The sequence below is a fragment of the Taudactylus pleione genome, unplaced genomic scaffold, assembly GCF_031769625.1.
Source record: "Taudactylus pleione unplaced genomic scaffold, aTauple2 ptg000041l, whole genome shotgun sequence".
NCBI classification, from domain to species: domain Eukaryota; kingdom Metazoa; phylum Chordata; class Amphibia; order Anura; family Myobatrachidae; genus Taudactylus; species Taudactylus pleione.
The window spans coordinates 59,562,755-59,579,288 of record NW_028284443.1 but is presented as its reverse complement, the minus strand read 5'-3'; positions in this window follow the sequence as shown (position 1 = coordinate 59,579,288).

The window sequence follows — 16,534 nt, the reverse complement described above, 5'->3', positions numbered from 1 at the left end:
CCCTATTACACTTGTCCCTTAGATTCCAAGAAAATAAAGTATCTAAAATTATAATATTATTAATATTAAGTACTGGGACCAATTTTATGTGCACTGATAGGGCATTCATGCTGCCACTTGTATGTAGTGCATATGGATATTGGTAGTAACACAAGTTTGCACACCAAGTGTTTGCCCGCTAATAAATGAAATAAATATTAGTGACCTTTTTATGTAAAAAAAACAAAAATTATACGTGCCCATTAAATTATTAAATAATTGTGCCCTATTATGATAAACTAAAAAATATTATAGCCTGGCCTGATGATGATAAAATAAACAAACAAACAGTGTAGACCAGGGTCTTCAACCTTGGCCCTCCAGCTGCTGTAGAACTACACATCCCAGCATGCACTGCCATAGTTTTAGCATGCTGTTATATCAAAAAGGTGGCAGTGCATGCTGAGATGTGTAGTTCCACAGCAGCTAGAGGGCAAGGTTGAAGACCCCTGAGTAGACTATCCCTGAAAAGGTTGCTACTAGCATTAGGCCATGACCGGCTGGGATAGTGACATTATAACACTGAAACCTGTACCATGGGATCACCCTATCATAATGTCAACCAAGCCTTGCCTGCTCAATGGGATGTAGTCAGGAAGCCAATGGTCTAAATACCGAGCACCAGCTTCCCGACAGTCAAATTCTGGCAAGGTACTGACAGGCATCGAAATCCCGACGCCTGGGAGCCGGACGCCCGGCACACCAAACAAAGGTAAGCCGGGCACCATACACACACAGCCATAGGGGGGGGTTTGGGTTAGGTTTTAGGGCTCCCAGGGGGACTTACAGTTAGGCACCCCCCCAGACGTAAGATTCAGGCTAAGGGAAGGGGGTTATGGTTAGGCACTTGGGGGGTAGTTAGGGTTAGGCACCTCTAAGGGAGGGTTAGGGTTAGGGGGAAACATAGGGTTAGTTATCCATACCTAATTAGCGATCGGGATCTTCACATCTGCCGGGTTTCCACTGTCGGGATTTGAACCACCGGCCATGCGGTAATACCTACTACACCCTGCTCAACATGTAACTGAGGGGGTCATTCAGACCCACTCGCGAGCACAGGATGCTTGCAAGCGGGTCGATGTTGCTCCACTGCGCATGCGCACGATGGAGGGAGCTCCGTCGTGCGCATGCGTGAGACCCGGATAGCGACAGGCTCTCCATCGCTCCGGGTCTCACTCCAAAGGGGGTGTGCTGTCAATGTTGATTGACAGCATGCCCCCTTTGGAGGGCGTGCTGGGGGCGTGGCTGCCAGATGGAGGCGTTCCCATGGGAACGCCTACCGTCTGAAGCCGGCCCCACTGACATCAGTGCTCTGATAGAGCCAAAATCACTCCAGGGCTTGCGGCAGCGAGACCCTACCGCAGGGTCTCCGTTGCAAACCCGATGGTCGCGATGGTCTTGACCATCGCGACCATCATCATGGACGCTCGCATAAGCTGTGGGTGGTAACTGTGGGCAACATCTCCACTTCAAAAAACGCTCACTTTAGTAAATATACCCCCCTTTGTGCCTTATTTGTGTAGGGTAATAAAGCTGTTTTTTTTTCCTGCATATAATTCTGCATTGAGGACAATTCTGTAACAAGCACTATATTTGTAAATTCAGTTTGTAGAATTTATAGTCTATGAATACAGCTGGGACAGCAGTAATTTAATTCTGCTATGTGTTGTGTGCTTAATTCTGCAAGAGAAACATGCACAATTTTACAGCCAATAGCAGAACAAAGTGAATACATCATGCAACAGTCCAATCTCTAGTGACAATACTGTATATATAAGTAAAAAAAAAACCTTCTCAATAAACATTAATATCAGTAACAACAACACTATCTCTGAGAAATATGAAGTTCGCATAATACTTCACTCCCTCAGTAATCTCTGGAGTTTTTTCCTTATAAATAATTAATGTTACAAATAAATGAATTTTTAGTGATACTTTTTTGAAGAGTGAGCAGAATCAGATTGTAAGCCTTACATCTCTTTGTACATGTATAAAAAAAAAATCTGTTTTAATGGATTGCACTTTAGTAATATGTCTTCAGTAACAGCTTTGGGTTATTTTTATTTGATATTTTTACTGCTTTAGTGCCAGAGGGGAAGTGCTCTAATTTATCTTTAGTGCTTTTCCATAAAACAAAACAACTCAATCTGTAGATACTGTAGTATGAATCTGAACAAAACTATTCACTCATCTCTATTAATAACGTTCATGAAAAACCCACTGCAAAGGAAATGCTAAATCAATAGGTAGTTACAGTGTTGATGCAGAACCTAAAAAGACTATCATATAAAAACAGTATTTATTTAGCAAAAATATTTCATCAAAATGTCTAAAGGCGGGTATCCACTACCCAATTAAACAGAGCAATTGAACAGTAATGACATCATTATCATTCAATCGTTTAATCGTTAATCAGGCACAAATTGGGCAGCTTAATGTCTAAAAAGACCAGTGATGCGCGCTCCCGCTGGTCATTTTTGACATCTATCATCGCCTGTACATGCGGGTCAATCTGCCAATAACGACAGATTCGCCATGTTCGGGGATGAGGGAGGGTGCCTACACTGACTGACTGATCGTTCAGTGTATGTACAGCACAGACTGTGAAATTACTGCATGATTGCAATGTTGTAATCGTGAAGTCATTTCATAGTCTGCTAGTGGATGTGTCCCATAAAGCTTGTCTCTGGAAACTTATGAGCCAAAGGCTTGCTTAGCAGGTAAGCATTTATTGCAATAACATTATTATCATACTAAGATTTTGATATTAGTACACAGCGGGGCCGTAGATAGCCGGGCATGGGTACTATAAGGGGCATGGTCTAATTGTGTATGCATGCCCATGCTCCATACACACAAATGAAGATAGTAATAGTGGTGCCACGGAAAAGTGCCAAGGAGTGGCACCTTGTGCCACAAAAGAAGGCTTCTTATGACCTTCAGCCAGTGGCAGATCGAGGGGTGTCAATTAGTGGGATCGCTCCCTCCCTGCATGCAGAAGAGACTGTGCTACTGCTCAGCAACAGCAGCCTCCATGGACTCACTGCAGCCCAGCACCCTGCACCTGGGCTGGGTAGAGAAGTTTCTGCCGCTAACAGTTAAGAAGAGGAAGGGGAGTGCGAAAGACCTGCCAGGTCCCTCCAACAAGCCTGAGTAATTAGTACCTGCCTCCCTCCCTTTTGGTGCCCCTAGTACTCAGCAGTTTATTTACTTCTATATCTTAGACAAAAAATAACTTGATATGTCAATTGCTCAGATTGACCCATTATGGCTATGAAGCCCATAAGAAAAACTAAGCAGGAAAGGGAGTATTTTGTAATAGAAAACTTCTGCATTTAATCTCCCAATGATTTTAAATCTAACCTAAAATAAATAAAATTGTTCTGCTTTGGGAATGATCAGATAACCACAGTGCAAAACTGGTACATAAAAATATATCCCCTAACACCATATTTCATAGCTTGATCCATACTTACCTACATTGCTGGGCAGCTTTTCGGGAGCAGCAGGAGGGGACCTGCTGCTCTCCTCTTCGGGGGGCGGGGCCAGATGATAGACAGCATTAGGCCCCACCCCCTTTACAGAAAACCCCCATGATTCGCGGGTCCGTGAGGAGGGGGCGGGGCTAAATGAAGCAATTTGCCTAATTTAGCATCGCCCCTTCCCGACGGACCCAATAATTTCAGGTAAAATCTCCCCATCCTGCCCACTTCACTAGGAAGTAGGCGGGATGCGGGAGATATGCCTACTCTTCCAGGATCGCGGGGGGTTACCCGAAAAATCGGGAGCCTCCTGCGATTCCCGGGAGAGTAGGTATGTATGGCTTCATCACTAGACAAAATTTGATAGCTGTGCTCTGTGTTGAGCTAACTTTTTATTTTTCTATGTTATTTTAAGAAAAACAATTAAAACGGTTCTTGTCCTGCACACTGAACTCTGAAAGTGTTAACAACCAATAGGCTACCCCCAACCTAATAATGGTATGTAAAATAATAAATGGGAAGCAGTCGGGAAGCCGACAGATGGAATCCCAACTGTTTAATCCCGGCAAGGGCTAAATGACAGGCATCGAAATCCTGACGCCTGTCATTTTACCGACGCCGGGAGCCCAACACCTGGCTTACCGATCGAAGGTAAGCCGGGCGTGGACAGCCGCAGGGGGGAGGGTTAGATTTAGAGTTTCTGGGGGGGACTTAGGGGTAGGCACCCCCCTGGGAGTTTAAGGTTAGGCTAGGGGAAGGGGGGTTAGGGACCCCCAGGGGAGGTTAGGGTTAGGCACCCCACGGGGGACTTAGGTTTAGGCAGCAGGGAAGGGGGGTTAGGTTTAGGCACTTAGAGGGGGGATTAGGGTTAGGCATTTGGGGGGGAGGTTAGGGTTAGGCACCCCTAAGGGAGGGTTAGGGTTAGGGGGAGAATAGGTTAGTGAATACTTACCTCTCGACGATCGGGATTTTCACTGCTGCCAGGATGCCGCTGTAGGGATTTGAACCGCCGGCCATGCGGACGGCAGTAAATCATACTGAATCCTAATAAACAGTTTGTGTTTTGCTCAGCCTATTATGTAATCTGTTTGTCTAGTGCCTAATTTGTAGGTAACTTGATGGTTTGAAGAGCTAGGTGTTAACCAATATTGTCAGTAGGTGACTCTGTACTTCTAGGGTGTGAGCAGGGTGTGAGTACAAAGGAACTATTTATAAATTATGTAAAGGTAATACCTTTTACTTCAATAATGTTTAAAATGCAAGGATACAAATAATATAGATAATGGTATCAGTAGCTGATTGATAATGAATCTCTTATTATGCTTCACAATGTATAAATATTCAAAGTCACTAAGTTGTCCTATGAAATGGCACATACAGTCAGGTGCATAAATATTGGGACATTGACAGAATTTTCATATTTTGGCCTCTATTCACCACCACAATGGCTTTGAAATGAAACAAACAAGATGTGCTTTAACTGCAGACTTTCAGTTTTAATTTGAGGGTAATTACATCCAAATCAGGTGAATGGTGTAGGAATTACAATGGTTTCTATATGTGCCTCCCACTTTTTAAGGGGCCAAAAGTAATGGGACAAACTAAACAATCCTAAATCTAACTTTCACTTTTAAATACTTTGTTGCAAATCCTTTGCAGGCAATTACAGGCAATTACAGCCTGAAGTCTAGAATGCATAGACATCACCAGACGCTGGGTTTCATCCCTGGTGATGCTCTGCCAGGCCTCTACTGCAAATGTCTTCAGTTCCTGCTTGTTCTTGGGGCATTTTCCCTTCAGTTTTGTCTTCATCAAGTGAAATGCATGCTCAATCGGATTCAGGTCAGGGGATTGACTTTGCCATTGCATAACATTCCACTTTTTAGCCTTAAAAAACTCTTTGGTTGCTTTTGCAGTATGCTTTGGGTCATTGTCCATCTGCACTGTGAAGCGCCGTCCAATGAGTTCTGAAGCATTTGACTGAATATGAGCATATTATATTGCCCGAAACACTTCAGAATTCATTCTGCTGCTTTTGTCAGCAGTCACATCATCAATAAATACAAGGGAACCAGTTCCATCGGCAGCCATACATGCCCACGCCATGACACTACCACCACCATGCTTCACTGATGAGGAACATGAGCAGTTCCTTTCCTTCTCCATACTCTTCTCTTCCCATCACTCTGGTACAAGTTGATCTTTGTCTCATCTGTCCATAGGATGTTGTTCCAGAACTATAATGGCTTTTTTAGATGTTGTTTGGCAAACTCTAATCTGGTCTTCCTGTTTTTGAGGCTCACCAATGGTTTACTTCTTGTGATGAACCCTCTATATTCACTCTTGTGAAGTCTTCTCTTGATTGTTGACTTTGACACATATACACATACCTCCTGGAGAGTGTTCTTGATTTGGCCAACTGTTGTGAAGGGGTTTTTCTTCACCAAGGAAATAATTATTCTGTCATCCACCACAGTTGTTTTCCATGGTCTTCCGGGTCTTTTGGTGTTGCTGAGCTCTCCGTTACATTCTTTCTTTTTAGGAATGTTCCAAACAGTTGATTTGGCCACACCTAATGTTTTTGCTATCTCTCTGATGGGTTTGTATTGACTTTTCAGCCTAATGATGGCTTGCTTCACTGATAGTGACAGCTCTTTGGATCTCATATTGAGAGTCGACAGCAACTGATTCCAAATGCAAATGTCACACCTAGAATCAACTCCAGACCTTTTACCTGCTTAATTGATAATGAAATAACAAGGGAATAGCCCACACCTGTCCATGAAATAGCTTTTGAGTTGATAGTCCCATTACTTTTGGCTCCTTAAAAAGTGGGAGGCACATATAGAAACCGTTGCAATTCCTACACCGTTAACCTGATTTGGATGTAATTACTCTCAAATTAAATCTGAAAGTCTGCAGTTAAAGCACATCTTGTTTGTTTCATTTCAAAGCCATTGTGGTGGTGAATATATGCCAAAATATTAAAATTCTGTCAATGTCCCAATATTTATGCACCTGACTGTAGTCAGTAGCACTGCATAAAGTTTGTTACTGACTGTAGCAAACCCTCTGATCTATCTAAGAATTATAAGTCTGTACACATACCCATTGCAGCTTTCTCCTTCAATGGGTCTTGCGTTTGGAGTTTGGCAAGTGTATGGTAGTCAGTGCTCCGGGCTGGGTGAAATCTCCCCACAGGTCAGATACCAGTAGTATGCCTGGTGACAGGTTTCCCCCCGTGACCTCGGCTCTGTGGATGACCGACCTTGGTCTGCGGGGGGGGAAATCTCAGCTGAAGCTCCAAGGAACTTGTTACCAGACACCCCATCCCTTACAGAGACTTACCTGGCTACCTCAACTTGTACCAGAAACTCCATCAGCCTCTCCTTCATACCCAATGTCTCCTGTCTTCAGGCACCGCTGCAGTGTATTCCCCACACTTCCGGGTAAGCTGCGAGATGATTACTTGCCTTTATCTCGAACAGACCCCTCTATGTGTGAACTGACTAAGGGCCGTATTCAGTTTGAGGCAAAAACGGGATGACGTAATTTTCGCCTGTTTCAATTATCCCTGTTTTCAATTAAAGACTTTTCGCTGGTGGTAAAAAAATGGGGATAACTTTTCACCATGTTTTACATGGCGAAAAAAAGTGCAGAATTGGGGTTTAGGAGTGCAGGCTTAGAACAAATAGCCTGCGTCCCTGGGAGTGTCATTTAAAAGTTATCTGTGTCAAAAAAAAAAATGTCACGACACCCCAACAAATGTACTTTCATTTTGGGGGTGAAAAAATAACGTTGGGGAACAAACTTCTAAACTAGCGCAATTTATTCCTGAGGGGTCCCCATGTATGTGGCAGGTGTTTTCTTCATTGCGGGTGGTAGCGGCAGGTGCATTTTTAAAAATCAATTAAGTGACTTAAAAATATGCTTACATCCATTTTCATGTACCCCAAATATGATGGAAGTAGGTTTTTTCTTTTTGCAAAAAAAAAAAAGAGCTAAGTGCTATTCTGCACCCCTTACTTCACAGGCGCATTTATGCACCTGTCGCAGCTATTTAAAACCCCCGATTACCTTCAGCAGGTAACAACGGGGGTACCCATAGTGATCCCCCATGTCTGGACATCTTTAGGGGGTCCAAGGAACATTTCCCAAAAATTCCCTGATTTTTTCGATATTTACCTTTCTGCCGGGTCCCGTTTTCGCATGATCCTAATTGAATATGGGGATAAAGCGGGAACGCACCCGAAACTTCATCCCCGAAAAACCTGCGATGATGGCGAAAAGTCCGACCTCTGACTTTTCACCATCAAATTTAATATGGCCCTTAGTGGATACTGCTGCTTGACATACTGGGTGTATTAAGGGGATTGTTACAGGTGGCATTCTTGATGATTAGTCCGTATATTATAGGAAATTCCTTGGTGGAAAAAAGGATGTTTGGTGGATGCAGTGGGGGTACTGTAGGTGGAGATCTAGCGTAAATGAGAATTCAGTGTAATACATTAGATCTAGATTGCAGAAAAGCTGTCATAGTATAGGGTATTGCTAATGGCAATTAGACTGTTGATATTGAGTGAAACTGATAATTCAGTCTATGCATCCTATATAGTGGTTGTTCTCATATGGTGGCTATTGAGTTGGTGGTCTGATGCTTCTTAATTTCTTCATACTATCCATTATATGCATATGATAGATATTACTTCATTGTCTTTATTCAGTCCCTGTGGTGCGAATGTTTTGAGTTCATACATCTGCTTGAGTTCCATTTTTTTTTTTGTTTGGGAAGTCGCCACCTATCCAATTTGGTTTCACCTCCTGTATTCATATGAACTGTAATGATTTGGGATCGCTGTTATGGTAATCTTTAAAACATTTGGATAGATTATGCTCATCTAGGCCCTTTTTACTGTTGCCTATATGTTCGCTAATATGTACATTGAGTGGTCTAATTGTACGTCCCACATATTGTTTGTGGCATCGGCATTCAAGGATGTACACTACCCCTTTACTGTTATAAGTTTTTCTGTTTCTAATTTCATAGGTGTTGCCTGTGTGGTTAAATTTGAAGGTATTGGTTGGTTTTTTGCTATTTGAGCATCCTGAACATGTGCCACAATAGAAGCAACCATTGTTTGGTCCAATTTGGTCAATAGTCTGTATTTTCTGTTTTGGGGGATGTGGTTATGTACCAATTTCTGTCTGAGGTCAGGGGCCTTCCTGAATACCACATTGGGTAGGTTTGGTAAGTGATCCACCAGTTTATTGTCTTCTAACAGTATAGGCCAATGTCTTTTCAAGATGTGTTGTATGTCTTTATATTGTCTGGAATAGTTTGTAATGTAAATGTTTTTAATGTCTTTCTCATTGTTCCCTTTGTCTTTATATTAGAGGAGGTTGTCCCTAACTATTGTTTCCACCTCTTAAAGGCTTTTTTAACTATGGTTGTGTTGTATTTTTTTTCTACAAATTGTTCAGTTAGTTCTTTGCCCTGTGCCTCATAGTCCTCTATTTTGGAGTAGTTCCTCCTCAATCTAATGAACTGGCTCTTAGGTAATCACTTGGTGCCAGCTGCTGGACAGGATAAAGCTGTTAATGTCCACTTGATTATGGGATTTAGTTTGTATCTTTCTGTCCTCTATGTGGATGTCAAGGTACAGAAACTCAACATGTATTCTGATGTAGTTGGCAGTGAATGTGAGATGGTTGTCATTGTCATTAATTTGTCCTAAAAAAATTGTATTTGTGAATCTTCCCCACGCCAGATAATCAAAATATCATCTATATACCTTCTCCAAAGTATGAGATTTGCCCCGAGATCCTGGTTACACCAGATGTGATGGTCCTCCCACCAACTCATGTTTAAGTTGGCGTAACTCAGGGCAAATTTCATACCCATGGTGATCCTGGTGGTTTGTAAATAAAAGGCATCCTCGAACCACACATAGATATGCTTTAAGATTAACTCAATGCATTCCAATGTGAAGTTTTGCTGTATCTCTGTCATGTCTTCATTTATCTCTAGGTGGCATTTGATACTTGTGATCCCTTGTTCATGATCTATAACTAAATATAATGATGTTACAGGATATCAGCTGTGACTAACCATAGCTGTCACCCCATTGTCCTGTATGTCCTTCAAGCAATTTAGGACAGATTTGGTGTTTCTCAAGTTTGACTGTTGTTTTTGTACATATGGTTGTAGGATTGCATCTAAATATTCTGCTAGGTTTGATGTTAGTGAACTTATTCCCAAAATAATCATCCTGCCTGGTGGGGTGATGGGGTTTTTGTGCGGTTTTGGTAGGTAATAAAAAACAGGGATGATTGGGTAGAGTGTCTATATTAATTTGAACTCCTGATTTGTAAATATGCACAAACTTAAACCTTTGTGTAAATGTTTGTTCAGTTTGTTTTGGAAGGTACAGTACTTGCTGGGTCTTGCTTTAACTTTCTGTATGTTGTTTCATCATCCAATAAGTTGTGTGCCTCTTTTAGATAATCCTGCTTGTTAAAGACACAGAATACCTACCATTTATTTACCCGAAGGCCACGGTTCGGTCACCCACAGAGCCAAGGTCCAGGGTGAAACCTGTCACCAGGCATACTACTGGTATCCGACCTGTGGGGAGATTAGACCCAGCCCGCAGCACCGACTGCCATATACTTGCTAAATTCCAAGCACAAGACCCAATGAAGGAGACCGCTGCAAAAGGTATGTGCACAGATTTATAATTCTTAGATTAGTGGGATGCCGCACTCTGTAATAAACTTTATGCAGTGCTACTGAGTATATGCCATTTCATCAGACAAAAGTACTTTGAATTACAGTTGCAGTGACTTGAAATATTTATACCTTTTGAAGCATGATAAGAGATTTATTTTCAGTCGGCTAAGTGATACCATGATCTATATTATTTGTATCCTTGTATTTTAAACATTATTGAAGTAAAAGATACGGGGTTCTCTCAATCACCCAGACAACTAGCATATGAAACCAACGTGATGGTTTATTTTTCCACAGTACACAGAAATAGATAATATGTCAGGACAAGTGGTAAATACAGTGGATAGGCAATAAACAGGTAGCAGTCCAGACAGAGCCAGTCCCAGTAGAGTATAATGTCCTAGAACAATTCCACAAAATAGTTAGAGACCCTCAGTCCCCACAGTAGAAACTAATCACAGAACACACTAAGCCCTATGCCCTCCTGGTTCTGCCTGTCACCTCCAGGGCTGCTAAGAGAAATTCTGGGCCCAGGCACAACAACAACCTGTGGGACCACAACATGTTGGGCATGGCTCCACCCATTTGTGGGTGGGTCTAGCATGTGAGATGCACCCACTGATAGGAGTATGGCATAGCACCCAGCAGCTGGGATTAAAATAGTCACTACTGTATTAGGATGGCGGGACAGTCCCATAATAGCTGCATTTTTATCTGGATGTACTGTATTTAGATGCTACAATGTAACACACAATAATTAAAGTGCTACAACTTTATTTTGTACATCTCTCATGTAAATAACACATAATCAAAATCTATTTGTTGACATAGAGATAGATGAATGAAGGACTTAATTTTGTCATATCAGGTCATCTTATACACACACATTCCACAGCACACACATCCTAACCCACTGCTCCATGCTCCTTCCTCTCTATCTACCCCATCTGTGTCGCCCCTGTCTGTCTGCCCCTCCCCTTTAGAATGTAAGCTCTCCCGAGCAGGGCCCTCATCCCTCATGTGCTTCTCCTCCCCCTACTTATAGTATAATTTGCTCCTAACTCCCCACAACAGCACCTAACACTTGGTTGCTTATGTCCTGCTGCTTGTGTTATGCAGCTATGTCTATAAACCATGTCCTTGTCCTGCCTTGTATTGTACGGCTAATAGCTGTTTTTCTTGTGTGCTCATTTATGTACTGTGTAAGGCGCTGCGGAACCTTTGTGGCACCATATAAATAAAGGATAATAATAATAATAATAATAATATCTTTATATCATTTATAAATAGTTCCTTTGTACTCACATCTTAGAATTCAGAGCCACCTACTGACTATGGGCCTGATTCAGCAAGGAACACAAGTTAGAGAAGGCATGCATATGCCTTTGCACTGCGTATGCACAAACTAGCCAGTGTGATCGGGTAAAGGTACGCAGACTATACGCTGTGTGTACATAGATCATTCCAATATTGATGTACAAGAAGTGCCATTTGTGGTTGGTGATGGGGGGTGGTTGGGCAAACGCAGGCATGCCAGTGCTTTGGGATGCCATTATATGGATGTGCTTAATTAAGGCAGTGTGGCGGCATACACAGCCAGACAACTCAGTGCACGCAGGAAGTGGCCAAAATCATGCACGACATCAGGTCAACCTCTATTTTGCATATGGTTCCAATGGTTCTCGATGTTACAGATGTTTCCGCTGTTTTGCGGACTGCTGACTTTGAGTAGAGGGAAGAGGGCAGCACTGTGTAGAGCTGAGCGTCTGCATCTTATGCTGCAGTTGCCGTGTGTATACATTGATTATCATATACATGCAGCAGCCGATTGCGTGTGTTCTCTCACTTGTGTTCCTTGCTGAATCAGGTCCTATATTGGTTAACACCTAGCCCTTCATACTGTCAAGTTACATGAAATTAGACACCAGACAAACAGATTACACAATAGGCTGAGTGCAACACCCTGTTTATTAAAAATACACATTATGTTTGTTGGACCATATGACTTTCTTTTATTTATTTATTAACAGTTTCTTATATAGCACAGCATATTTTGTTGCACTTTACAATTAGAAACATTAATAAAACAAAACTGGGTAAAAATAGACAGATATTTACAGTAGGTAGGAAGGCCCTGCTCACAAGCTTACAATCTATAGGGAAATAGGCATTGATACACAAAGATAGGTGCTATATATTGCAATTTTGGTCCAGCCAGAATGCAGAGTTTCTTGGTGGGCTGCATGATCCAGTCACACAGGAATGTCGGCCAAATGTCAGGAGGATGTCAAAGAAAGACAATGTGTGAGGTTATGTGAGGACTGTGAAAGGGGATGTAATTAGACATGGAAGTTATGAAAGTTATGTGGGCAGTGCTGGAATCTAATAAACTTGCCTGAAGAGGTGAGTTTTCAGGGAACTCTTGAAAGATTGGAGACTAGAGGTAAGTCTTATTGAGTGTGGTAAGGCATTCCATGGAGTGGGTGCAGCCCGAAGAAAGTCCTGTAACCGTGAATGGGAGCAAGTAATGCATGGGGATGAGAGACGCAGTTCTTGTGCTGAGCGCAGAGGTCGGGTTGGGAGATATTTTGAGATGAGTGAAGAGATGTATGTTGGTGTGGTTTGGATAATGGCCGTATGTGTAAGTAAAAGTATTTTGTATTGAATACGGTAGAAAACCAGCAACCAATGAAGGGACTGACAGAGCAGGGCAGCAGACGATGAATATTTGGCAAGGAAGATAAGCCTCGCAGCTGCACTCATAATGGATTGCAATGGTGATAGCCTGTTTTTGGGAAGACCAGTAAGGAGACTATTGCATAGTCAATGCAGGAAATAATGAGTGTATGGATTTGAGTTTTTGCAGTGTCTTGTGTGAGATATGGTTGAATTTTGGATATGTTTTTAGATGTATGTAGCATGATGTAGAGACAGATTGAATGTGGGAAACAAAGGACAGTTCAGAGTCAAGGATGACACCAAGGCAGTGAGCTTGTGGGGCAGCGTGGATTGTCGAGTTATCAACAGTGATAGAGAGATCAGGTTGGTGACTGTTATTGGCCGGTGAAAATATAATTAATTCTGTTTTAGAAATATTAAGTTTCAGGTGGTGAGATGACATCCAAGATGAAATGGCAGAAAGACATTCAGTGACACGGACCAATACAGATGGTGATAAATCTGGGGAGGATAGGTAGATTTGAGTATCATCTGCATACAGAAGGTACCAAATTCCAAAAGAGTTTATTAGATTGCCAAGAGAGGTGGTATAGATTGAGAATAAAAAAGGACCTAAAACAGAGCCTTGCGGTACTCCAACTGATAGATGTAGCAAAGAGGAGGCAGAATCAGAAAAATGAACAGTAAAAGAGCGATCAGGTAGGTAGGTAGAGAACCAAGAAAGGGCTGTTCTTAAGACCTAGGGATTGTAGTGTTTGTATGAGAAGAGAGTGGTCAACAGTGCCAAAAGCAGCAGAGAGTTCTAGAAGAATTAGGAGTGAGTAATGGCCTTTAGCCTTGGCAGTGACCAGATCATTAACTACCTTAGCTAGTGCTGTCTCTGTGGAGTGTTGGGAATGAAAGCTGGACTGAAGTGGGTCCAATAAGTTGTGTGAGTTTAGAAAGTGTGTGAGGCAGTTGTAGACAAATCTCTCAAGTAGCTTGGAGGGGAATGGGAGCTGGGAGATAGGATGGTAATTTGAGAGAGAGTTAGGGTCAGAATTTTGTTTTTTTCAGAATGGGAGTAATCACTACATGCTTGGTGGAAAGATGCCAGTAGAGAGGGAGATATTACAGATTTTAGTTAGGGTTGGGATGAGCACAAGAGCCAGACCTTTACTGATTTGTGAGGGTAGAGGATCAAGAGGAGAGGTAATAGACTAGGAGGATGAGAAGATTGTAGATGCTTCATCTTCGTTTGTGAGGTCAAATGAGAATGTGCAGAGGGTTCAGGTAGGGAATTGAACAGGTCACTAGCTGAGGAAAAGCCCACCATTTAATTTTGGATCTTGTCATTAAAATAGGAAGCAAGATCATGCGCACAGATAGCAGCAGGTGGGATGGGTAAAGGAGGGGTAAGAAGCAGTTTAAATGTATTAAAAAGTGGCTTGGAGTTAGAGGCTTGAGCAGAGATAAGAGATTGGAAAGTTTGGCAGCATCCAGAGCAGTACGATAAAAGTTGTAGTCTTGTAGTGTCTTAAACTGTATGATACTGTTTTCTTGTTCTGCTCAACTGTTTATGTACTATGTCTATGTACTATGTTTGTGCACTATGTTTATGTACTATGTAAGGGGCTGCGGAACCCTTGTGGCGCCATATAAATAAAGGATAATAATAATAATAATAGTCTTCTAAGTAAGGAAGTCACATGGAGTACGAGACTTTAGCCATTGACATTCTACTTTACATGAGAGTTTTTGTAGATGCCTTATTAAGTTTGAATGTCATGGTTGATGTCTAAGTCTACATGGTGTGTGATGGGTAGCTGGAGCTACTTCATCAAGGGATTTTTCTAGAATCTGGTTTAGGCGTGATGCAGGAGTCTCAGGAGAAGCAAGTGCAAAAATTTGTGAGAGTCATTGTTGTAGAGCGGTAGATAGTTGTGGAAAGTTAATAGCATTAATATTTCCGTGGGTTTTAGGTTTGGTTGATTTCAATGACAGTGTGGTTGATGTAATGGAGGAAAGTGTGCAGGTGATAAGGTTGTGATCTGAGAGAGGGAAAAGAGCATTAGTGAAATCAGAAGTGGAGCATAGTCTGGTAAATACAAGATCAAGGCAGTGGCCTTCCTGATGAGAAGGGGAGTCAGTCCATTGGGAGATGCCAAGTGAGAAGGTTAAATAGAGTAGTTTGGAGGCATGAGGAGATTGTGGACTGTCAAAGGGGATATTTAAATCACCCATAATGATGGTGGAGATGTCTGAGGATAGAAAGAGCGGAAGCCAGGCAGAAAAATGTTCCAAAAATTGTTGGGGTGGCCCAGGTGGGCGATAGATAGCAGCAACTCGGAGAGAGAAAGGGGTGAAAGTCCTGATAGAATGTACTCCAAATGATGTAAATGTGAGTGAAGGTACCTCTGGTAGAACTGTGTAAGTGAAAGATTGGGAGAGTAATATTCCTACCCACCTCCTTTACAATTTCCAGGCCTAGAGGTGTGTGAGAAGTGTAGTTTCTTTGGTAGCTCAATTAAATACATACAGCTTTAAGGGAAATAAAAGTATAAACTAGCCAAAAATAAGCTAATAAAGGTGTTCCTCAAACAGAGTATGAGGTACATAGCATACTATGTTTAAATAGAAGGGTTTTATATATAGATGGTACGTATTCACTTGGGATTTACTTATTTTTCACCAGTTGATGTCTCACATATATATTACACTAGGAGGTGTGCTTGTGCCTCTTTTTTTCCAGATGCAATTCCTACAGTATGTGAACCGTAGGATCTGCACATTAAAGCTGCCATTTGGAGTTTGGGTAATTTATTATACTCAGATTGAGTTGCTTCTGGTTTCAGAGACTGTTTTGGTGTTTGTTGGGAATTTGTATCTGGTTATTTATATTAGTGCCATTGCTATCACAATATATATAACTTTAAACTGTACGCTTTCATGAGCATGGCCCCTCTCTTCCCTCATGTGCTTCTCCTTTCCCTTACTACACTAAAATAAAAGTTAATGACAATAATTATATATATATATATACATATAAATTATATTTTATATATATATATAGAGAGAGAGAGAGAGAGAGAGAGATAGATACAGATGTGTCCACATACACCTTTGTGAAAATTGAGCCATGGCCTGCCATTCATGGCATCAGATAACCAGCCCTGCCAAGATATACATGTCGGGACATGTGTAAGGAGACTGAAATATAGTGTAGTACCACTTTTCAGACAGCAGGTGGCATTTTTAGAAAAGTATACTGCAGCTGCCTAAGTAGAAAGCTGGAGAGGAAGATCCAATACAGTAAGCTGCTTCCCATTGCAGTGCCAGACAGGCTTACAAAATTTCCTGCATACTTTGGCTACATATACAGTAAAAAGTCCTACAGAATAGAAAATAGCACTTGGAAATATAGCACCATATTTCATATACTAAAAAAAATGATTGCTATTTTTCTAGCTGGATCTAGAACAGAAGCTGTCAGTTTTAGTTAATTTTCACTTTGTTAGAGGTAAAAGACTTCAGTATTTGCCTGTAGGTGTTATAGCGTAGTGGTAAGGTGACTGCACATCACACCAGGAAATTAGGGTTTGAATCTCAGTGTAAACCTATTTTT